General features: G+C 34.7%; 1 long non-coding RNA gene across 1 annotated transcript; it reads right to left on the reverse strand.

Annotated features, from left to right (window-relative positions):
- Window positions 1–295: 295 nt before the first annotated feature.
- Window positions 296–15,039, reverse strand: LOC147655566 (uncharacterized). The gene is made up of 3 exons (XR_015289113.1): window positions 14,921–15,039; window positions 8,878–9,080; window positions 296–3,247 (listed from the first exon to the last, which is right to left on the reverse strand). It is a non-coding gene; the product is annotated as an uncharacterized LOC147655566 (long non-coding RNA).
- Window positions 15,040–24,410: the final 9,371 nt, after the last annotated feature.

Raw genomic sequence — 24,410 nt, forward strand, 5'->3', positions numbered from 1 at the left:
GAAACTAATTGTAACCTGACTAAGAAGACTTCTGTCTCTAAAGACACAGAAGCTTTGAAATGCAACTTCAATAAAAAAAAATTATTTTGTCCTTACAATTTAGCATATCAGTGTTTGCAGTGTTATTTGAGTGAGCTTTTCAAGTGTATGCTGCTTGAAGCAGAAATGCCTAATTTTGTTTCTGTACCACCAAGCTTAATTGTTCCGACCTCCAGTTGGAGCATTTAAATAAATAGTAGAGAAATAGTAAAAGAAAAAATATCTCTAAGAGCTTAAAATAAAGACCACAAGCAGCTTGAAAGAAATAGCACCATTTAAAATGTTAATTTTCCAATTTCAATATTTTCCACTTAACATACTGCTAACAGTAAGACAAACAGCATGTTCAGATTGCATTTTATTGCCTCATCAATGGACTTATCTGCTCTGCTGAGTTTAATTTAGCCTAGATACATAACAGAAACCACATAAAATATGAATTTTCTAATCTTTAGCTGAACACCGCATTTTACATTCCTGATTACTTTATTATTGCATTTAATTTTAAATATGATTTATGTATTAACACAAATTCAAGTACAGTGCATTCTCTTGGAAAAAAAAAAGAAATACTAAATTCTGTTGAATTTCATTCAAATAAGAAACAAGGCTTTAAGGAAATGTAAATAAGATCCTGTCAGTGTTGACAACAAGTATCTTCATAAACCAGGAGTGTAAAAATCACATACATGTTATACGAGCATCCTATAGTATGAGACTGGGACACTAATCAAAAAAAAATTACCAATTAAGTTATCTTTTCAAAATTTCTCTAAATAAGAGAACTTAATTTATCACCCAATATGTAGTATGCAATACAGTCAAGCTTCCATCTGACTCCCATAAGTTTGATTATCCCAATAAAGTATATGTTTAGTAAAAGACTCTAGAACTCTGAAAATATATCCAGTGGTAACATCTGAACAGATGCAGACTAATAGACTATTTATTCCATAGTTATTTACTTGCATGTATATGTAGCTATAAATATGATGACTACAATTTGGAACTTTTTATCTTAAAAAAAAAAGCCCAAACCAGATTCCATCAAATTAGACATACAATAGTATTTATATGGTATTTTAGGAACAAAAATGAGTGGCAAAGCTCCAGGTCAATTTTGCATATTATCTCAGGAAAGGTATTATGAAATATTTGGTAAGGCATTTCTGTAGCAAGCAAAGTAAATTAATTTTGAAAGTAAGATAGCAGCAGCAATTAAACACTCTCCTACACAATAATAAAGTTTTTTCCAAGTCTGTAGAGCTTCACAAAACATTTGGGCAAACACACTATCAGAATTATTATTTTTATAAGACTCATAGCAGCAACTATAGCATGTAGGAGTTTCAGCAGCACACCCCATAGAGGTAACAATACTACTGAGGAGAAACGCTGCCTCCTGTTCTCTATTTCATAATGTGAGGAAACCGTGAAGATTTTACTGCATAATGACTTTAAGTTGCAGGCAAAGTCAGCAGCCATCATTCCAAGAGCTCATTTGTTTGGGTCAAGCAGAGAAAATTGTCAGTTATAAAACAGGCTATAGAGGCAAGGCAAATGATGCAGTTACACCATCTTCCTGACTGTTTTACACTCAAATTGACATCGTTCCTCATGGTGACAAAGTGGGAGAAAAAGGGTACTCTGAGGAGTTCGCTTATTTTTAAATTTCTGTTGCTCCTATTCAAGGTAACAGAGAATCTGGCATAACTGAATAGCAAAAGGAATATAATTAAAGAGATATGATATTAAAAAACAAACAAACAAAATATTAATTACCTGTAGAACTTACAGTCATAAGTCAGCAGCAAAGTTAAAAGGTCCAAGACAATTTTCCAGTGTAAAATGCACTGTGTTGGGTAGGATACAGGTTCATCTGATATTGCACCCACATGGCTGTTATTCACATTTTGTTTCAGGTTAACAAAGTATCACAGAGGATGCTTGCCTGTATTTGGGCTTCTCTCCCCAGTGTGCAGAAGAACAGGGTAAAATAGAGAGGCTGAGCACCACTGTCATGTTGTAATGCCCTCTTTTTCTTTGCTAACTAGGAGTGGAGCAAATAGGTGCAAGAGGCTAATCTTGGAAATAGAGTAAAAGGAAAGAGTGGTCCACAGTTACAAGGAAAATTAATATTTTCATTGCATGAATTTTGAATTTTTTTTCCCTAAATTTTCTCCAAAAGACATCACACCTCAAATACAAATGAAGACAAACTGCAGAGAGATTCTATAGACTTTCAGTCTAAATCCAGGCACTGACTTCCAAGCATCAGTTAGCTACCAGACATCCAGCTGCATCAGTCTCACCAAACATGGTTAGAAAAATAAAGCCTTTGATAGCTCAGTGTCAATAGTTGCTAATGTTCCTATATGACCTTCAGCATCTAATAACTTTACTTTGCAAGAAACCTTGACATTTTCACAATGTAAATCTGACAGATTTTATGTCAAATGACCACAGGCATGACAAAACATGACAAAAATTATGTCCCTACTAATTCATTTCAAGAATACAGCAAGAATTAATGTCACAATATTATGATAACACCATTTCTATATGGAGCCTGATACCCATAAAAATTCTGCTTGTAGATAAAGAACATCAGTAATATGCTACAGGGTTCAAGATAATGAGAATACATATTCTTCTTTGTTTTTATCAACTTTTGTTCGTTATTATTTTGTTCTGAACAGAGGCAACCAGGGAACTTCAGACTCTCTGATCAGTCTCTGAAAAACTTGTAGCTTCCTAGGACCTACGGTCAAATCCAAACTCCAGTAAAGCAGCAAGACTCCTTACATGTCAAGAGGATAACATAGAAAACAAATTAATTGCTTAGAGCTTGCTACTTATAAGCACTGGCTACAACAGAACAGATGAAATCCCGTCTCCCCTCAGGAAATGAAGACACGGTTCAGTGAAGAAACCAAACTTTTTATGTTAAGTCAGTCACCGACAACAATTAAACCATCCTCAGCACTCTATGGAAGCTACAGTTTCACTGCAGTTTCAAACTCCAGCTGGTGTTCCTTGTCCCTGAGCAAGAGTGGAGGGCTCATCCTTCGTATCTCAGTCTTGACAGGAGGGACAGAACATACCTGACTCCACTGGCTCCCTGCTCTGAGCTTTTACAAATGCCTTTTTGCTCTTTGTGTTCTTCCAGAGTGCCCATTCAAAGGCTATTGTTCCACACTGGTCATATCTTTGAAGGAAAAACGGAAAAAAAAAAAAAAAGAGAATGAAAGGAAAATCATGTAAATTGACATGTAGCCAAACCAAGAAACAATTTAATATTTTTTTGTTGTTGTTGTTGTTTTTTTTTTTTTGTCTGAAGCTGATATCTGTATAATCTATACAGACATGCTTAGGAAGAAACAGATTTTGAATGCATCTATAATAATCAGTCTTGCATAGACCATAAAAGGTGAGCTACTTCATTTAACTGATAAAAGCAGGGCTTGTAATTTTTAACATTGATTTCATTTTTATATTTATTAAAAACAATAAAAAGCCATTATGAATATTGCGCAACATATCATACAATAATTTCTGCTCAGTGGAATAGCCCTCTTTACAGCATATTGTTATACTCTTTGACTTTCTGCAAAATGTAAGCTGTAGTACCTGTGACTTGCTGCTGGCATACAATCAATTGCTAGTGATCAAACAGGGGCATAACCCTACAAAGTCAACCAGACCCAACAAACATTTCCAGGAACAGAGAACATACCTACCACGACACATACATTTTCTTAATGTTAACAGGTTTAGTGTAATTTTTTTTTTTTATTATTCTCTCTGCAGTTTTTAAATGATGGATCCCTTAAACTTTTTTTTCCCTTTTTCCTTTTCCACTAAGAAAATGGTTCATAGTCCATGTGTGTCACTCTCTCTGTAAATATCCCAAGACATTTCCCAGTTTCTACAATTCATAGTGTTTTCTAAATATGTATGTATGAATAATAAACAAGCCTCCTAACAGATCAACTAACAAAATACTCAAACATAAAATTTTATATTTAAGGTGAAAAAAGGATTAAATAATTAATATTTCAAGCCTATTCCATTTTCCTGGATTTTAAGTGAAACTACTCTCATTATGTTTTCAAAGCAAATATTAATCATAAATCAAAACATCTGAGAGGAGCCTAAATGAAATATATTTTTACCTTAATAAAGGTATTATTAAGTCGTCATAAAAAAATATATATAACTCTGCAAGCCCATACCAGCTGTTTCCATGGTTCCTTAGAGAAAAATAATTGAACCCTTTGGTCTGGCTCAAATACAGGATCAATTCCAGTAGCAGTGCTTGAGCCATTATATTGGGTGGAAACTGGTGGGAAGGAGAAACCAAAATGTATTGTTTCTCTCTGTGACAAAAGCACTTGTGTACACCTAGAGTGGAGCACAAGAGAGACAATGTCAGGAGGGGGACCCCAAATAACATCTTGCTCTGGCTCCTCCCAGGCTTGCCCATCCATGCAGTACACAAGATGACCACAGTCTGTCATGTCAGCTCACTCAAGTCTCTTTCAAACTCTTTCTTGGGTAAGGGACTCCCTGTTCTGCCTGCTTATGTTCTCTTATTTAATCCAGCTCTTTGGTCGCCTCCCACTTTCCTTGATGCAGTATTCATTGCTTCAGCCAATCCAACAGCAGATGGATGGGCTATAAACAGCGGCAAAGTTAACAATTTTAAATTAAAACAAATAAACAAATATTAATAAAGAATTTGCAAAAAATTTGTAATCCCATAAAATGAGGCTTCTCTGCAGAGGGACAGAATGAAACATTTGAAGTTTGGAAGAGGCAGACACATGTAAAGTTACACGAGCTGCAGTGGAAAGGTGCGTGCAGAATGTCACATGGCTGGATGATAAACATTCTTGGCCTAATGATAATTATTCTTGCCCTCTTTGGCAACTTCTGCAAAGAAAGCTGTTAGACACAAATTTTACTTTGACAGAACAATTTAAAGAAGACTGAAACATAAAAAATCAAATTTAGGGAGTAGACCTAAACCGACCACATGCATTCCTTTCTGATAGTCTGTGCTTCTTTTCATCATAGAGTGCACCTCTGCCCAGCACCAAAAAGATGCCAATTATTTGCCAATTCCCTTTCAGATTTCTGGTTATTGGTGATCTATTCTCCATGATCGCTGCCCATCAGTCTAAATTACTTGTATCTGTAGTGGAATAAAACACTAATATTTATACGCATCACCTGAATTACAATTAGTTGTGGTTTTCAGTTTATGACACAAAATAGACCTTAGTATCAGATATAAGTATCCTTAAATTTGGATATAATTGTGGTACCACTTCTATTGCTTTAAAATACTGCCTGCTAATAATACTCTACAAACGGATGACTTCAAAGATGATGTGGGGATCTGTATGGTCATTGAAATGTAAATGGTAATGTTTATTATATTAGAAACTAAAAGTGATTTCATTCTGAATACTTTTTCATTGAGACTTACGTAAATATCTGAAATTCTAGCAAACTAGAAAGTAAAATATTTTTTCCTTTTTCTTTATTTCATGTTTGAAGGCATTCCATGCACCTGTAAAATGTCTAAATTATGTTCGTTAACCATCTTTTGATTCACAAACAAATTGGACCCAGTTTCTGAATTCTTATATTATGCTAATGTTGTCACAGCAAATAAACATATTCATACAAAGCAATTTGATTTTCATAAATAAATATACTTTATATACACAACATCACTACACTAGCAATAAATACAAAATCAGTATCTTCTGTGAGAACTGAAAAAATATTGAATGTTATAAGTAGTTATAAGTATTGAACGCTATAATTTATAGAAAATATTTCATTTGTGAGAGAATGTAAAACTGATCTAAACCCTCAATGGAAAGAAAAACATCATCAAATTCTGGTGGAGATAGTATTCAAACTGCTGAAAATCTCACTGACAACTTTTTTATGACTTCCTGTTGCCAGTTCAATGCTTCAACTTTATATGAATATTAATTTTATCCTATTGTTTAACTGTAATTAGAAAAGTCAAATGTAATGAACTTTTTAAATGTTCTAAACATAGAAGTGCCTATGAATTGTGACTGGTTTTGCCACCCCTTTAAAAGTCAGATACAGGAAAGCACATAAAGTACTTAATTTTAAACATATGGACAATCCCATTAACTTCAGTAAGTGTTAAATATGTCCCCAAAGCTGAATGTTTAGTGAATATAAATTTCCAAGAATAAATTAAAAAAAAAAAATCTAAGAAACTAGTCAAGTAAATGGAATGTTTATTAAAGCAGATCTTAGTAATACCATAATTATTATTTGCAAAAGAAAAATAAATAATAGAAATCATAAACACAACATTTTCATGAGGGATCTTCTTTACCCATCATATTATGTGAGTTAGATGAGACCATGGGAATTTGTTCTCAGTCAAAAATCAATAGGAAGCTAATGACACAGTCTGAATTTTAAGCCCACATATGACTAATTATTTGCTCTGCTTGGAAGAAATTTGTTCACTTGTGAATTATATATGACAGGATTCCTCAAATTTGGACTAAAACAATTGATGTAAAAAAATTTGACTTGGACTAAAACAATGTAAGTTAATTTGGGCAGGATGTTGGTGGGAATATAACAATTGTTTTGTTCATCTTTATTCAATGACATAAAAAGTCATTGTAAAAATCACAGAAGTATCCTGAACTTGCTTAAAATAAATTTTAAAAAAATCTAGTGACTTTTACATAGGATGCATTTTTATTTTCAAATCAGATTTAATTCCAATCTCAGATCATTATTGAAAAGTCAAAAAAAAAAGCTATGTGAAAATTGCCATGAAAACAGCTCTTAAAAAATAGTTTTGAGGTCTCAATCTGTTTATCTGCTGCTATTTAAATCGTGTCAATGTTCAGATAGAGCTTCGCAAATGCAGGGATTTTAAGATATGTGGCAAAAAAAAAGAAAGCCTGCATATTTGGAACATAGATTATGGTGTCTAATTTTATTTAACATATTTTCTAGGCTCCCTAGTGACTGAAATTTCATTTTCCTATCAGGATCCAAAACAAAAATCCTGTCTATTGTACCATTTCTTAACCATGACTTTTCCTACATCATTATCATATTTATTGAATGAGTAATGTCATCTATAGAGCACCTGAAAACATCTGTTAATTAAATATTTTTTTCCATGTGGAATCTGTGAATGCATGTCTGTTGGCTTTGGGAGGTGGGGGGTTGTTTGGTTGTTTTGGGGTTTTTTTCCTTATTTGTTTTTCCCTTATTAACTATGACCTTGCCCTGCAAATTTAGTCCCATTGAATCCCACTATAATGAATAAGATTCACTCTCCCATGAACTTCCTGCAACAAAACTTCATGACCAAAATAAAAGAATGAAGTTTGTTGTCCTGGCAAAGATTCAAAGCAGTGAACCACTGTCAGATGCAGGGAGGAAGACATGGGTTAATAAATCTGTAAATAGGACGGCTTTTCATTAGGGCACCCAACTTCAGCATAGGACATTACACAGAACCAGCTCTACTTCTCTCCACCTCCTTCCCCAGCTTTCCAGGATACAGAGAGAAAGCAACATGAATTTCAATTTGACACTGAGGAGAGAGAAGGCTTAAAAAGATCCGTGGTGCTGAGCTACATATCTGTTTCTTAGAGTGGGAGCAGCTGTGCTCTAGCAAAAGATGCAGCAATCAGGACAGCCACAGCATGAGATTTTCTGCCTAGACTTCCAGTGGAAGAACTTGTTTTGCAGGGAACTAGCAACAGGCTAGAGTGGGCAAAATGTGTACCTAGATGCAGTTTAGGTTTCACTCCCTCAGTGATCATGGAATTTAGGAATTTCCTCTTTTTAATTATGAGCAAGGTGCATGTGGATTTATTGGCAGCAAATATCTGTTGACTTGGGGTTCTTTGAACTAAAACATTAAAAGGGCACATATGAACAGAAATTACACTAAAAGGACAGATCATCAAGGGCAACAAGTCAATCCATAGCCATGCGAAATCCCAATAGGACTACATGGGTCGAAATTCTAGACCAGTTCAGTTGTTCTGACAGTTTACTGTCCTGATGTTAAAAGGCTGCAAAGTAGGGAGGAGACAGAATACATATATGCTTTTTGAAGGCATTTTTAGGAACTCAAAGTCCTGAAAAGCAAAACCTTAATACAAATCTTTCATCTTCTACTCACTTTGTGACTTAATGTGACTTCTGTGCTGATGAAGGCTGATGGGTTAGCAAAATAACCTACCATTTTAATACGGTAGTGTCCATGACTACATCATCCGTTCATTCTTTTTTTTACTCACCTCTCTTTTTTTTTATTAAGTTGAAGGAGCCTAAATATTTGCCTTATTCTTCCCCCATCTAAATTCTGAAGAAGAGAACAATTCTGCTGACTACCCTATTTGTAACATCACTTACATCTTGGTAAAACATTAGAAGAGGTTTGTATTTGACCAAGTATTTCACTTCCAAAATTCCCCTACACAAAACTTCGCAGGAGAAAAAATAAGGAAAGATTTGTCTCAAATATAAAAGATCTAAACCAAATTAAGAATTTCCTTGTTCTGCTTACAGGTGCATGCTGCAGTCTGACCTAATATTTTTCAGACTCTAAAATATGGAATTGTGCATTCAATTTCTTTTGCAGAAGGAAATTGTTCACAGAACAATAAATGAAAATACGTCATGGTCAAGAAAAGAGATGAAACAGGTAGATGAAAGGGAAAATATTTGAGTATTAGGTAGATATGTATAGGATGAATCTAGAATACTGCTCCTTAATACATGTTTATGATTACTTACCTGTATTAGCATCAATTTAATGCTTCAGTAGATGAATTTGCCTTGGAATGGACTCACCAAAGCAGGTATTGTAGGTAGGGTCTCATGATCAGAAGAAGAATAGTCAGTTTCACTTTCTCTTTCCTTCCTTATAATCAACTTTCTTATGCACCCATCCTCCATTTCAAGGTTCAGTGACTCAAAAATATTCTGTAGTTGTATGCCTTCAATATTAAGCATATTTTAAGACCAAACACAGACAAAGGATTAAACAGTAAGGAGCAAATAGAATTGAAAACTAGAAATTACTTTTTGTTATTCAGTGCATATCCTACATCAAAAATGAATTAACCCTGTGTATTGTAATACAAAATGATCACATATTGGTTTTAATTCATGGAGTAAATTTGGTGTGAAACATTTAAGATGAACCAAAATTCATCTTTCACCCACACTATAAAATGAGCTTTGCATGCCCTACCAAATTAAAAGTGTGTAAGATTTAAACCTCTTTCTCCATATTATGAAATTATATGGGATGAGACTAAGACACAAAACTGGAATTTGTTCTATTATCCTTTTTGACTTTTACAGGTTTTGCATTTCCTGATCATTGCATGCTGTCTCCCTTTCTGAAGGGAGGCTTGAAAGTGTAATTAAAATACATCACTGAAAATGAGAAACAGACAAATTAATTGGCTTGGAAACCTAATTTCTATTATTTAAACATTTATGAGAATTCTAAAATGAACAAAGGAATATCTCTCCAAAAGAATCATTATCACCTTCACTGTAAATTTTTATGCTAGCTTTGAAAAATCTCTTGGTATCTAATCACATGTTGTAAATATGCAATGCTAATTATAATTTGCCACAGAGTGATGTATCAAGTTCTGGAAGGCTTCCTTTAGTGAACTTGTAGCTTTAACAAGAAACAAGACTACATTCATTAAGCCAGTAGGACATATTATTGAGGTTTTTTTGGTTTGCTTTTGTTTTCGGGGTTTTTTGTTCTTAGTTTTGTGTGTATGTGTGGTAGTAGTTGTTCAGGGTTTTTAAGTAAATATTATTACTATTGGAAATGCTAGATGCTTGAAAATAATGTACAAGTCCTAAAATTTTTGTCTTCCTCATCATAAACTTGCTATAAATTCTTTTAACCTTCAATAATTGGAAAAAAAAAAATAAATTCTTGAAAGCCTCAGTTCTAATGAAATACAGATGACCACAATTCAGATTTGCCTCCAAGAACAACCCCAGGGTAAGTGTGCACCTGCCCAGCCAGGAAGGGAGAATGTCAATATCAGAAAGAAGCTAAGCAGAAATGGGAGCCTGGAGGTTTCAGGGCAGCCAGACAGGAATAATTACGAGTGGGGAATGCTCAACATGCACAAAGATGGGTGGCATTGTTAGATCCAATGGTTCATTTTCATTTCTCCACAGCACTGACATGCTTCTCTTCATGCTGGAGATAAGGAAATGCAGTTGCACCTGTGGCCAGGATGCCAAAGGATGGTCATGCAGTGTTCCCAAGCAGCATTATCTTCCAAAATTTATTTTTTGCTAAAAGTGACCAGCTTTCTGTTAGGAAGACACAGAGGATGAGTCAACAACTGTGGAGATGTAGGGATTTAGTGTGAGATATAACTACCTATCATTCTTTTTTCTGGACTCTGCCTACACCACAGCATAAGCTCCTGTCTAGCCAGAAGAAATCTACATTTGGTAAATGCAGAGTCTTGAATGTAATTCTGCATGTCTTTGTCAAAGCCAGTGACAAAGTTCCCACTGAAATGAGTTGAAAAGATGAAGGTGCTTGTGTCCTTTTACACCAGGGAGCAGCATTTACTCATGTACTCAAAGAGGTACAAAACACACATGTATTTAACAATGTTTTTTCTGGTGTAAATAATTACATCTTAGCAAAGAATTGTGCCCAATCTTTGTTTTCTTTTTTTTTTTTTAATTAAATGTCATTTCAACATGTCATAAGACTTATCAAAATTCACTGTATTACTGAAAACGTTTTTGTCTTTGTACTTTTTAGCAGTAATGTGACTTGCAGTAACTATTTGGATGCTTGATTAGAAAAAATGTTTTGTCTCTTTTGGTGCTTTGTAAACCTGGATAAGAGAATAAATGCAATATATTTATCTCCATTCAGCTGAATTTGCTGCTTTGGGGTCATCAATATTTGTGGAAAAAAATTAAGTTTATGGACTTCTCATAGCAACATGTGCCCATTCATAAAAGAAATGTTTTTATACTTAAAAGTTTTTTCTCACCATTCTTACATAATTATGGAATACAAATCACTATTTAAAACAATTTAGGAAGAGGAATGTACTGTTAATTTCATTTTATTCATATTTGATTTCATATTACTGTAGCAGACCTCAGCTTATGGAGGAATTTCTCCTTGTTTTTCTATCATATTGAGATGGTTGACTATTTTTCAGTTATTTGGCAAATAGGACTACATTTGTATTAAAGTTATTATTATAGTAAGTCTAATTCTATAATTTCTAGTAATTTTGATTGCTGCAGGATATTTTTTCTAAAAGTTTCCTGTCCTTGACTTTCTTATACCCTAATATTTTTTTCAAAAATAGAACAAAATTAAATGTCATTTCAAATGACCATACAATAGAGCTTTTTTTATACTGTTGTTTGTGCATACAAAACTTTAGGCTAAATTGCTAACATTTTTCCTTTCCCTTCCTCATGAATGAAAGATGGAAGCAATAAAAAGCAAAGGTGACTTTTATGATAAATGATGAGTGGATCACTGTACTAAGAAATGCAAACTTCCGCATGAGAGTTTTATGCAGTTGAAAATTATGTTGAAGTAAAAAACAATTAGAATACTCTATTATTCTTGTTCAAATCATCTGAATCCCAGCAAAGTGCCATCTAACCTAATATTCTGTTTTTCATAAAGACTAATAGATGCACTGAAGGTAATACTACCACAAAGCATTTGAATACCATTCTTTTCCATTGGTATTTTGGCAAGTTCTAATTTGGAGATTAGACTTGGAGTCTCATGTAGTAAGTAAGCCTATGCTTGTCCTGTGGATTTATAATATAACTTTCAAATTATTTATGCTTTTAGTTACATATCTCCAAATATAAGACATTTTAAAAGGTAAACATTCATTACCCAAAAAATGCTAGGTTCCTCTGTTTTTTTAATTGGGACACTGCATAATTTTACTGATTTCCCTTATCTCCCTGTAGTAGAAAAACTAATCTGTGATTAACTTTCTTGACACCAGTTATGTTTTAATTTGGTGTGTCATACTACTCCATAGTTTCTGTAGTTTTCCTTTTTTCTTTCTTTCCAATTTTTAAATTTTTTTTATTTTGGTTTCTTGTTTTAATCAGTACAGGTTTCATTCAGTAAAAAACAACATTTTGCTTTATCCTGTGTCATTTGTTATGGTTCTCAGAACAATGTCTTCCTGCCTCTAGAGGCTAAGCAGCTGTATCATAAATTATCCAGATGCCACTGTAATAGCATCTCTCTTTCTTACTCTCTTTCAATTGCACTCTCACCCTTTTCAATCTGCTTCAACCTTCTAATTTATTATCCATCATGTCCTGAGACTTTTTGTACATCTTACATTAAAGAGAATTTCCATTCTCCCCAAATCTCCTAGTTCTTCCTCTTTTCTCACTCTTTTATTTATTTTTATTTTTTTTTAAGAAGTTTAGCATGAGCAAAGCTAGCAGCCATCCTATTATTTCCATATTTTGGATTTATGAGTTGGTCATATTGAATCTGAATATCTTTGTGACTGCTATTTCAAAAGCACTAGAAAGTCTGTATTTTTAATAGGATGAAGACATTATATGTAAACACTTAAAAAAAATAAACAACAACAACAAAAAACCTTTCCCTTAACTTCTCTGTAAAGGAATTGCCCCCAACTAGTTTTAAACTGAAAAATATTTAGTTATGGAGTACATCTAATAATATGGTCAGGCCTTTAGACTTTTTTACTTATTATTTTTACCCATTTCTTCTGGAGAAATATTGATTTTTAATTACATCCCCTTTCTTAGATTATACAGGTCAAAATGTCCCTACCCTGTTTTTAATTTGATGTCCCATCAATATCAGCAGCACAACACAGGTCTGTAAAGAGAAAGTCTTATACCTTTTTCTGTGGATGGTTACCTGAACATATATTAAATAATTAATAAAAAAAAGATCACTTTGAAAGACTAAATGCAGCAGAGATTGAATTTTAAAATAGTGAATAAGTCAAGAAACTAAATAGCGTACAAATATTCTTCTAAATATGCTATTTTGTTCATAACTTTGCAAATTTAGGCAAAAAATAAGGGACAAGTTTGATATTTTATATTTATAGCATTTATGCTGATTTTCAAAAGTATATGTAGTAGGTTGAATTCCAAGGCTTTGTATGTATCCATTTTATGAGCCTAAATACCTAAAATTATATATGAGAAAGTTTATCTGCACTGACAAATCTCCATGGATATATTGAACTTGTACAGTGACTGGCATATGCATGATAGTCATAGAAAGTGCAAATATAATATTTTAAATTTTTCTTATCCTCCCCTTAATCTCCTCCCACTTCTGTGTGGTGCTTAGTCAGATCTTAATTTATAGGATTTGGAGAAAAATTGGGTCACGGTAGAAAATCCCATTTTATTTGCAGAGGTAGCTTGTGTAGGAAAGTAGTACTGTGAGAAAAATCATATCTCATGAACAATATATGCCTGTACCAGGGCAATGAGAGAGGAGATTAATTTCAAATTTCAAATGGGAGCTGATTTCTGCTGTGCATGGTATCATAGTTCTGGTGATGGAAACATCACCTGAGGTTGGATCAGATGCACTATCAAGTGCAATCTTTTGTCCTTGAAGTTAGAAATAGATTTTGGACCTGAATGAAAGATCTAGAGTTGGAGCTGACAATTTTTCTATAACAATAAAAGCCTCATTTCTTCTTAATTTGTGTTAATGTTGAAAAATGCAGAATAGGGCAGCAGGAGCTTGTAGCCTGCCACATGCATCACAAGCATTGCAGACAGCTAAATTGCAGCTCCTGATGTGTCTGTGGTCCCCACCGGTGACCAGCTACTTACAATCTCAGCACAATTTCAACATTAAAATCTATATTATATGAGATTTTGCAAGAACAGAGAGAACTGTTCTTGCAAAAGAACTGGGAGAGCAGTTACAGATTGAAGCAAATTCCATTTGCACCACTTTAAAGCATCAATGATTTCAGCACAAGGTGATTTAAGGCAAAAACAGCTGTTCCTTGAAAAAAAGCCCACCTTAAAGAAGAAGAATATCACAAACAAGAATAAGAATATTCTTCATTTTCTGTGGAGAGGTGTTCAAAACTAGTGATGGTATTATGGAAAAATTACAGAAAATGTTAGGATACTCTTCATGTATCTTTGCTCAAATTTCAGGACTATTTCTACCCTTCTATAAATAGTTTTTCAACTCAGAAAAATAACAATGAAAGAACAATGGCATCATGGATTTTGCAAGGATCATGAACAAAATCTGACTGCCTTCTAAAAAAACCTTCATTTATTTTCCGTATGAAAAATTTTGCACTGAAGTAAAAAAAATATATTCTTTTATTTTTAGAACTTAAATATCTCATCAAGAAATCTCAAATAATTTACCACATCCAGTTACATCAGCATTGGGAGTGAAACACAGCTGAATATCTGCAGATAAAAGAGAAGGCTAGGTGGTAAAACAGTGGGACACCAGAGAAAATGAAAAAGATGTTAAAGACTCTATATGATATAGGGTTATTGCTCTTCCAGCCTGTCATTCTTAAAGAAAGATAAAATAGGACAATAATATTCAAGATTTGCAGAAATAACTGAACTGCTGTATGTCCAGGGTAGGAAGCAAGAATATCTTTATTCAGTATCCATATCTCATGCAACTCATGCTGTTTGTCCTATGCTAGGCAGTGATAATGGGCAGGTTTGCTGCTTCTTTAAGAAAACACTAATTACTATTATTGTTTCTTAAACATTTTCTATAGCTACTCACCCTGGAAACACAATATGTCATTGATTTCTGGTATAGACTACCCCATGCATGTCACTCCACACCAACTGTCGCCTTAGCTTTTCTTCTTCTCTTACCATGGTTTGTATCCACAAGCTTCTGGCAGGCTAATTGCATTCATCTGGAGATCTGCTATTCCTCCCTGTCTGCATGAGTCCACCTGAAACTGGTTTTCAACAATATTTCTACTCTGGGGAGAGCTCACCTGCAGTTCTGTACAGAGGAAATGCCATTCCAACTCCTCAGGGAAAGAGATAATTATTCTCTTTGTTAGTTATTTTTCCTAGGGAGCCACTTTTTTCTGATAGCAGATTTTTTTCTCCTTGTACAGAAAGCTTCCTTTAAATAAAACACATTCACTTCCAATGCATGTCACTTTTCCTGATTATTTAAAATGCAGATGGCTAGCCAAAGTAACAAGGTTAGAAACATTTCCTAGCCCAGCTCGTAATCAGAGTTTGGATGTTGTGCTTATAGCTATTTCCATACTTTGAGCATTACATAAAAAAATGCGAAGAGGTGCAATCATAAAGAAGGACACAAAATTTAAGGTAGAAACAGGCTCAGCAGAACTTGGGAAGTCTTTTACCAAAGATCCAGAAAAAAGCAAGTACACATGAAAAAGAGTTGATTGTCTCCTCTACTGTCTCTTTTACTCATGTTGATGAATCTTGTTCTCTGCACACCTGAAGCCCCTGCCAAATTGTTGTATGTCCAAAGCCACTCTGTCAGCTATATGTAATAGTCCTTGCTGTAGAGCTGTTGTTGACCTAAACTTTTCCTGCCAGTGATTTGACCCCACTGACATGATTGGTGTCTCCTAGAAAGTGGATCTGAGTGCTGTAGTACATTGATGCATGAATTTCAGCTGCTCATACAATCAGTCCTGTTCTTAACACGGATATTTCAGGAAATGTTATGCCAGATGTATATCAAGTATTTAATTTACCGGGAATTTACACCTTTAACAAACATATCAGACTCTGCATCCAGAAAAACATGTAAATGGAAACTAGACATGTAAAACATGTAAAATGCAACTAGAGATTTATTCAATTCAGTAGGAGATTTATTTGCTACTAAGAAGGATGTATATGATATTTTGGATGATATAACTGACTTACTCCAGAATGTGACAAATACAATGCAGTAGGTGACACAAGGTATCATTTTTGCAGAAATATATTTGATGTAATAGGTTATGAATTTGATAGAAATTAGGTCTTTTTCTTTGTTGAGCAATACTTTAATTTTCTTCTAAAGCATTTGACTGTAGACAGCATAGGATATGCAATTTTTTCCCATTAAGAGCTAATAAATGGCATGTCCATTATACTCTGTAACATTTATCCAGCCTATTGAATGCTGAAATGAACAATGGAAGTGACAGAAACCTTGCTTTTAAAGAGTTCTTTTGACACTACATCTGAAAGGTGTCTTTAAGCTAAAAGAGAAATATCCAATATCTGGTCTGGCAGCAACCAAGCCCAAAGCTTTTATGAAGCATTTGAATGGGCTTTCAGTAAGAGTTATCAGCTCTACCTCTGAATATACTGTATTGGTATTGCCTGTTATGAGAGGAAAAAGTAGACACCAGAGAATATTTTAGTTTTGTTACAAGGTTTTTTCTAATACTTAGAAGACATCCTGGACCTGTGTATGCACATATACTGAACTACTGATAAAGCATCTTTTAGAAAGACATGAACCTGTTCAAGCTGTTCATTAACATCAAAAAGAAAAGACCAAAAAGACTAACAGACAACTGCACCAAATAACCTCACCCAAATACCAGCCAGACCAAGACCAAAAAAAAAAAAAAAAAAAAGGAAGGGGAGGGAAGAAAAGGAAAAAATTGTTGCTCCAAATTTCATTAGAGTTTTAGTGTTTTAACACTGCTATCATCAGCAAGAGGAAAGTATTAGCTGAAAGCTAAAGATGTCACTGGCATTTATTAAGACCTTGCATCTATAATGCATTTATTGCTGGCCATGCATAGAGAAATGAATAGAGCCTGACTAGAACAGCTTATGTTTTAAAAAAGACAAGCAATACATGAAGGTCAGAGGAAAAAGTAGATCATACACAAATCACAGCTTACATTATAAAAAGAATAGAAAATATTGCTTACTGAGGCACATTTTAGCTAACAATTGAGTTCATTTGATGCATGCTTTGCCAAGTCCTGTGCATAGAGCTACCAAGCTCCAGAATTATGGATAGCATATCCCACTCAAGGGACAAGCACTTTTCACTAATTAATGGTCCCTAAAAATTCAATGCACAGGTGGACAAATTATTTGTTTCAACTGAATCACATCAAATACACTAATTCCTCAATAGAATGAATCTGAAGTATCCTGTCTGGTGCTTAGGGCAGTTCTGGAAGGATCAGGTCAGCTTGCTACAAAAAGAGTGCTTCAAGGCCTCAAGACATCAGTGTTGTTGCTTCTTGAATTGTGAAATGCCACCAGAGCAAAAGTAAATAGTAAACTAGGTGTGAAACTGTAACAAAAATGTCTTCACATCAAGAGTCAAAAATAAAAGGTTACTAAGTTTGAATTCTGATCCCCCATAAAAAGCATTGCAAATAGGTCTGGGTTGCCAAATATGCATAGCTACACAATGTAGAATTACTGCATCTTGAAGGCAAGAATAATATCTTTGAATTTTTTCTCGGTAAGGGAAAATAATCCAACCTATGATTAATAATCTTTCCTATGAAAGAAAATACCTGTAGATTATGGAGATCTTTTGAAAAGATCCCTTTACATACCTGGAGTTTTGAAGATGACAGCTAGGTTAGAAGTGCAGAGGCAATTAATTCATATCTGTAGCAAAACATTTGCTGTTATGTTATAAAATCTGGGTAGCAGCAAGGTGGTTTTTGATTCAAAGGTTCCTTCTACAATCTGGTGTCTTTTCGTGTAATTTAATTGCTCTCTGGGCATTTGAACAGTCAGTCAGTCCCACCCTTGATGCTGGTGGGATCCTGAGGAGCAAAACCTGAGTAAGATAAGTTTTCTAGAAGATAGATGCCTATGCCAAGATCAGCAGAATGTCTGGACATGAGTCTTTAAGAGTAAACAGAAAAGGAAGCATTGGGCATAAAGAAATTTGAAGATGTACCTTTGTTTTTAAAGACTAGATATCCTGCCTTAGATTTATGAATGGAGTTTCAAGTTAAACAGCTGAGATATTGAAAAAGCCATGCAAGAGAAACCCTTGACTAAAGGCACTGTCATAAAAATACAGCAAAATCCACTATGAAATCCACACATTTTGAATCTAAAGACAGTATAGAGAAAGGAAGCCTAATTTTTTGTTCATTGGAATCACAGGTAATGCTTCATATTTCCATCTATGGAGGGCTTTCAGGATTAAAGCCATCTGCTTTTGAAACTAAAATTAATAAATATATAATCATTTTACATTCCAAAAGCCAAATTTTATTAGAATTAAATGTGAAACTGTTATCTATACTATTTCTAAACAGATAGAATTGAAATAACTGTGAAAGAAAACAGATGAAGAAGGACTTGGATAGGTTGCTATGCCTGTCTCCTATTGTGCTTCTGCCAGACAAATTTTTATGTTGAGGCTTGTTTTCATTCAGCTCAAGGACTTTCTGGTTTGCAGAAGATTCTAACCCAGACTTTCTATCTCCACTGAGGCTTGACTGTACCTCTCTTTGCTTCTTTTCTCAACAGTCTGCTCAAAATGCAGTTTCCTGGATCTTTTCTGAAAGTCTCCTTCTGCCTCTTCTGTCTATCCGACCACATAATTTCTATCCTGTCTTCTCAACTGCTTTTCCCAAATCAGACCACTGACTTTCACTGACTTTATTTTTAAACAGAAAATTTAAAAAAAGGATTATGACAGATTCTTTGATGCAGAATGAACAAAAATTGCCTATTTGTCCATTATTATGATACAGTTTAGTGGTTTAGGGCAGAGGCTAGTGGTTTAGTGCTGGGTTGACAGCTGAACTTCTAATCTTAAAAGGTTTCTTCCAAACTTGGTCATTCTTTGATTCTATTATATAGACTCTACTATAATTCAGATATTAGAATTACTTGATTTTGGTCCATGTTATAAAACATATTCTCTCATCAGTGTGAAAGAGAAGTGTGATAATGAAGCCAGGGCAGTTTTGGTGCTGTAAGAGACAGCCTGAAGTTTCCCTCATCTGCCTCACAACCATTGGAAGAACAGAGACTAAGACCCTGAAGACCCCAGGGGACTTTGTTCAGGGTTTCTGGCCTGGTTGAGGTGGATGCTTGCCAAGTGATTGTTTGCAGGTGTGCTTGCTGTGCTGCCAAGCTACACTGCCTTTGTTCCTGCTGGTGAGCAGGGACTTGTGAAGACTGGCCTGTTCTGTACCTTACACCTGCTTCCTAAAGCAACAGGTCTCAGCACAATGGCCTATGAATTTCCCCACCTCTTGGCCAACTGCCCCTGCTTTGAAACACACTATAAAAGTGACTTTTCTAACTTACTTTCTTCGAGAGAGATCTCCCCATGGAAGAAGACACCAGTGACCCCATCTCGTCCATTGGTAGTTATAACCCCCCCTTTTTCTCTCTTTGTCTCTCTCTCTCTCCTGTGTCACACATTGTTGGCACTAAAATAAAGGTGCATTATTGCTGTGATTTAAACTGAAATCCCTTGGTGTCCTTTTTGCACTCTGAGATCAAACAAACCTCTCATGACTCCCACGTGTATTAGCAGATCGTGACAGGTGCCTAAATAACATTATATATCCAAGGTCTCTGAAAAGAAGCACTTCCTATTTTGACAAATGCAGCAGAGTTTGGAGTTCTCCCGAGCTTCCAGATTCTGCAGAGCAGAAAGTGAGACATGGGGCATAATCAAGATATTTATTATAAAATACAGAGAGACAACTTCAAAGCAGTCTTTTCTTAAAAATTATTCTCAAAATATTAAAAAAAAACCCACAAAACCATATCAGAATCATAGTAAAAACAATCAAAACAAAGTGCCAAACATTTAGAAACAACACCTGAACAGTCTCCCCCTTTTTCCTACAGTTTTGTCAATCTCCTAGTGCTTCAAAACACTGCAATATCAAAAAGCCCCTATTTCCACTCAATTAATTTTATTGTGAGAAGAGACCTACATTTTATATATCAGCTCTGACTGACCTCGAAGGTAAATGTCCCCACCTGACTTTCCACTTATAAAAATGGAAGTTCAAGACAAGAGAGCCCAATATGATATACTCAGTTTCATGTTCTCACACTGTTCTCACTCAGGAGTATTCTATTTTGTAAGTACAGACTAATTTGATCTTAAGTCATCTGTATTTCACAGCAGCCTTCCATGTATGTCAGAAGGCCTCAGTCCAGTCTTTTATCATTACAAATGCAACCCAAGGGATCTTCTTCTGTCTTGTTGCATCTGTTACTCAGTGTGCTTCTCACCTGACACAGGCTAGATCATTATTATTTTTTCAGTACCTAAAACCAACATTCCATTCAGCTGCTACAAAATCTTACTTTATTTTCTTTGCCAAACCCTGAGAGGAAAGTTGCTGTTACCCCACTTTGATTATCACATCACTTTCCCCAAGGAACTTCAAATGAAAGACTGAAGTTATGTTAAAAAGAAAATTATACCCCCACGAGAAGCCATAATGTACCCGTCACATAAGATTTATTATAATGTATTGTATGAGAGATGAGTTTAGCCTAGAGATACACTTGAAAGTTTGCATATTTTCATACATCTAGACCTGATAGAAATGTGCTTCTACATGTATGTGATAAGATATTAACTTTGGTAAGAGCTAAAAGATAGTTCTGAAAATCTTATATTGAGTTCTGCCATCAGCAGTTTATCATCGTCTGCAATTCAGGTTATAAGAAGTGAAGATGGATCTAACAATTCATATAATTATCATCAATCCATTTTTGTACCATGTAAATTAAATTTGAGTTTCTAGAAAACTGCCTGTTAGATGTAGAATTTTCCTTTATGAATTCTGAAGGTTATTTTTTATTTTTTTAAATCAGCTATTACTTTAGAAGTATTTGCCTCTAACAGTTAAGAAGCTCAATATCACATGATTTTTATCAGGAAAATATATTATAGAAATTAGATTGCATGCAAGTTGTGCTGAAACAAACCAAACAAATTGTTGCCTTGTACTCATATATATCTTGACAGAGGAAATCTTAACACAGGTCCTACTAGGAGAAGCATGATTTGAATGTGTTTTGATTTTTTTTTTTCTAGATGTTTATGGAGATATAACGTAAGGTTAAAATTGAAAGCACTTTTTAGCATTCCACAGAAGTGGAAGAGCGTGGTAAGCACAGTCCAAAACTTTCACTGTCCACGTAGTTACAGGGATTCTATACTGAGACACTGTGACACCACTTTATTGAACAAATACTTGCATATTCTAGTCCACACTTCTGCTGGTGCCAAAGGTTGAGGTAGCCCTATGGTTTGAATTGAGCAGTGGTTAACAGGCAATTATAACAATGCTAATAACCAAATAACCATAGAGGTCAAGCTTTTGGATCATGGTCTTGGTGCTGGATTGTTGTTCAGAACATGCATCATTCCATGTATTTGTCAAAATCCTTCCCATTTTAACAAAACAGATTCATATAGTCTCCTGAAGCTGAAGTTTGAAAGTGACACAGGTATGTCACCAATAGCTTGTCATACTGATACCTAATTTGTACATTTTTAGATTATAAATATTTCATAGGTTACATTTTGAAAATACTTTATGTAATAGCATATTTTGTTATCTGAAAACAAATTTGTTCCATCTATAAGTTCTCTAATGTGGTTTATTTTTGTTTTTTTTCAATTTGATGACAATTGAATCAATTAAATAGAAAAACACTAGTTTTTATTTCTTTAGATTTTTATTTTGTGATAATTTCCAAAGAATTATCATTTTATGTCCTGTTTAAAAATGAAAAAAATCCTTTAGATAAAATAAAATGAAATAGTATTCCAAACATAACAAAAACCTGCTCCCCCTCTTTTTATCTATTAATTTCTAAGAAAAAAAATCCCTCAACAACGTCCTGTATAGCTAATTTTTTTATCAAATTCTGAATATTTCTGTGTGTTTAACTCATTGGTAATATTTAACAACCATTCAGATATCAAATTCTGAATATTTCTGTGTGTTTAACTCATTGGTAATATTTAACAACCATTCAGATATCAAATTCTGAATATTTCTGTGTGTTTAACTCATTGGTAATATTTAACAACCATTCAGATATATTTCCCTACACCAAGTGCATCTGACTCCATCTTGTTCTGCTGGCTGTCTCTTGGAGGGTTTAGTTTAGAGTTATATAACTTGCACCTCTTTTTATTTTTATTATTTGCCTTGAGAGCAAACTGTTTTTGTAGAGTCATAAACTTCCCTTTCTCTTCATATTCAGGCTTGGTTTGTATTCAGAGCAAAGCAGCATCCTGGCCCAATGTATTTGAAATGTTTCAAGGGAAAGAAAATCCCATTCTCAGGTGTGTTTGAGCAGAGGACCTGGAAAGGAATCCCAGATTTAGCACTAAGTGTACTTCTGTTTTTTGTGTGGAGAATGAAATGATGCAATTGCAGGGTTTTTTTTGTTGGTGTTGCTGTAGCTGCAGAATCCACACTGGCACAGAGGACTGGCACAGTAGCAAACCTTCCCACTGTTTGTTCTTCTACCTAGACAGTGATCTTAAGAGATTCTGTTAATCTCACAAGGATACTTACCTTCACTGTGGTATCTAAGTGCCAAGTTGCTGCTGAGAGTGTTGTCCCATCCCAGGTTCATTGAGAGTGTCTGGCTGCAGTGTCCCTTCGGGACAAAGGTGTGGGAGATAAGAGGTGGCCACACTGCATCATGCCACTAGGTTTTTGCAAGTTGATATGATTCATATACTTTCAGAAAACTTTAGCTGGGCGTTTTCCATCCTCCTTGGGAGAAAAACTTGACTGCTGAGAAAAGGCAACAAAACACATGAATCTGCAGAGTATTAACTGCCTATTCTTAAATTTTCTTTCCACCATACTCCTACATCCTCCAACCTTACAAGTGTTGTGAAATGATACATATAGCACAATCACCTAACTGAAATAGTCAGAATGACAGATCCTCCATGATCATCCTTGCAGAATGATCAGTTAATCTACGTTAATTGAATGTTGCAGTCACCAAAAACGAGATGAACACCAGAACAGGTCACAAAAACTGGAAAACCCTTAAACAGTCCATTTTCACAGAAAAGGTTAGTTCAGAACATGATTGACTTGCAGCAGAAATTTAAATAACGCTCTAGAAAGATTGATATGAGATACAGAAAATGCATTTTTTCATTTTGCCATCACCATTATGACACTATGAGATCTTGACTGCTATGAGGTAGGAGAAACAAGAAATTATGTCAGATGGATTTAAGGAGAGACTGCCAGCTAGAAGGAATATGAATGTTTTTGACAAGTTACTTCAAAATGTTACTATTTTAAGGCAAACCTCAACTCCAGGGTAAGTTATTGAGACAACTCACTTTGTCCACTTTAGTCTCTGGTCACCTGCCGCAGTGACATTCAGTCAAAATAACCAGGAGTCATAATAAGCAGGAGAAATAGGGTATTTGTGCCTGTGCCTTTGCTTGGAAATCTCTATAAAGAATGGGTTTGTTTTAAAGAATTCTTAATACTCCTTTAAGGAGTACGGGCAGAAAAAATTTTGAATTTTTTTTTAATATCGTAGAAGGGGATAGTGACTTATGGCTACATTCCCTGTGTTAGCACTGTACAAACAGTACAGAACCACCGAGGCAGGTTTTATCACGAATCTTCCCTTCCCAACTTTCATGCAAACTCAACTCATTTGATGACTCTACTGATAATTTGTAATATGTTCTGTGTGCTATCTGTCCGCATTCGCAATTAAGAACAGAGTAATTTTCCTTTCATAGAACCAGGAAAAAAATCAACCTTCCAAAGCATTCCTATTTGTTGTAGGGTTGAGCAGATTGAGGCTTTGTCTCTTTATTTTTCATACTTTGATTAAAGTTTATTTGAAACCATCATGAAGCAGCGTTGAGCTTAAACTTGGTTGGATTTTTTGGTTCATTTCATTTTTTTTCCTGATTATTGCCTTTCCAGTCTGATACAGAACCCTGATTAGTTGCCAAATGCATAGGTTATGTTTGTGCATCTTAGAAGAAAAACACATTTTCAGATGCTTGCCCTTGATAGTCAAAGTTCTAGTAGCAGCTGTAAATTGAACATTTTTGAAACAGTTATGCAAATGAATTAGGCATTTACAAACACAGATGTGCAGGTCTGTGCAGATCACCCTTTTCTTCTTACCAAAGCCAACTAACTTTCATACCCACATACAAACAGACTTCTTTTTAACCTTCTATTCTCAAGCTCTGGCATCTCAGAACAGAGTAATTAATTTTGTGATGGAAAAGTTGT

The sequence above is a fragment of the Cyanistes caeruleus genome, chromosome 1 (genome assembly GCF_971803275.1).
Source record: "Cyanistes caeruleus chromosome 1, bCyaCae1.hap1.1, whole genome shotgun sequence".
Taxonomy (NCBI): Eukaryota; Metazoa; Chordata; class Aves; order Passeriformes; family Paridae; genus Cyanistes; species Cyanistes caeruleus.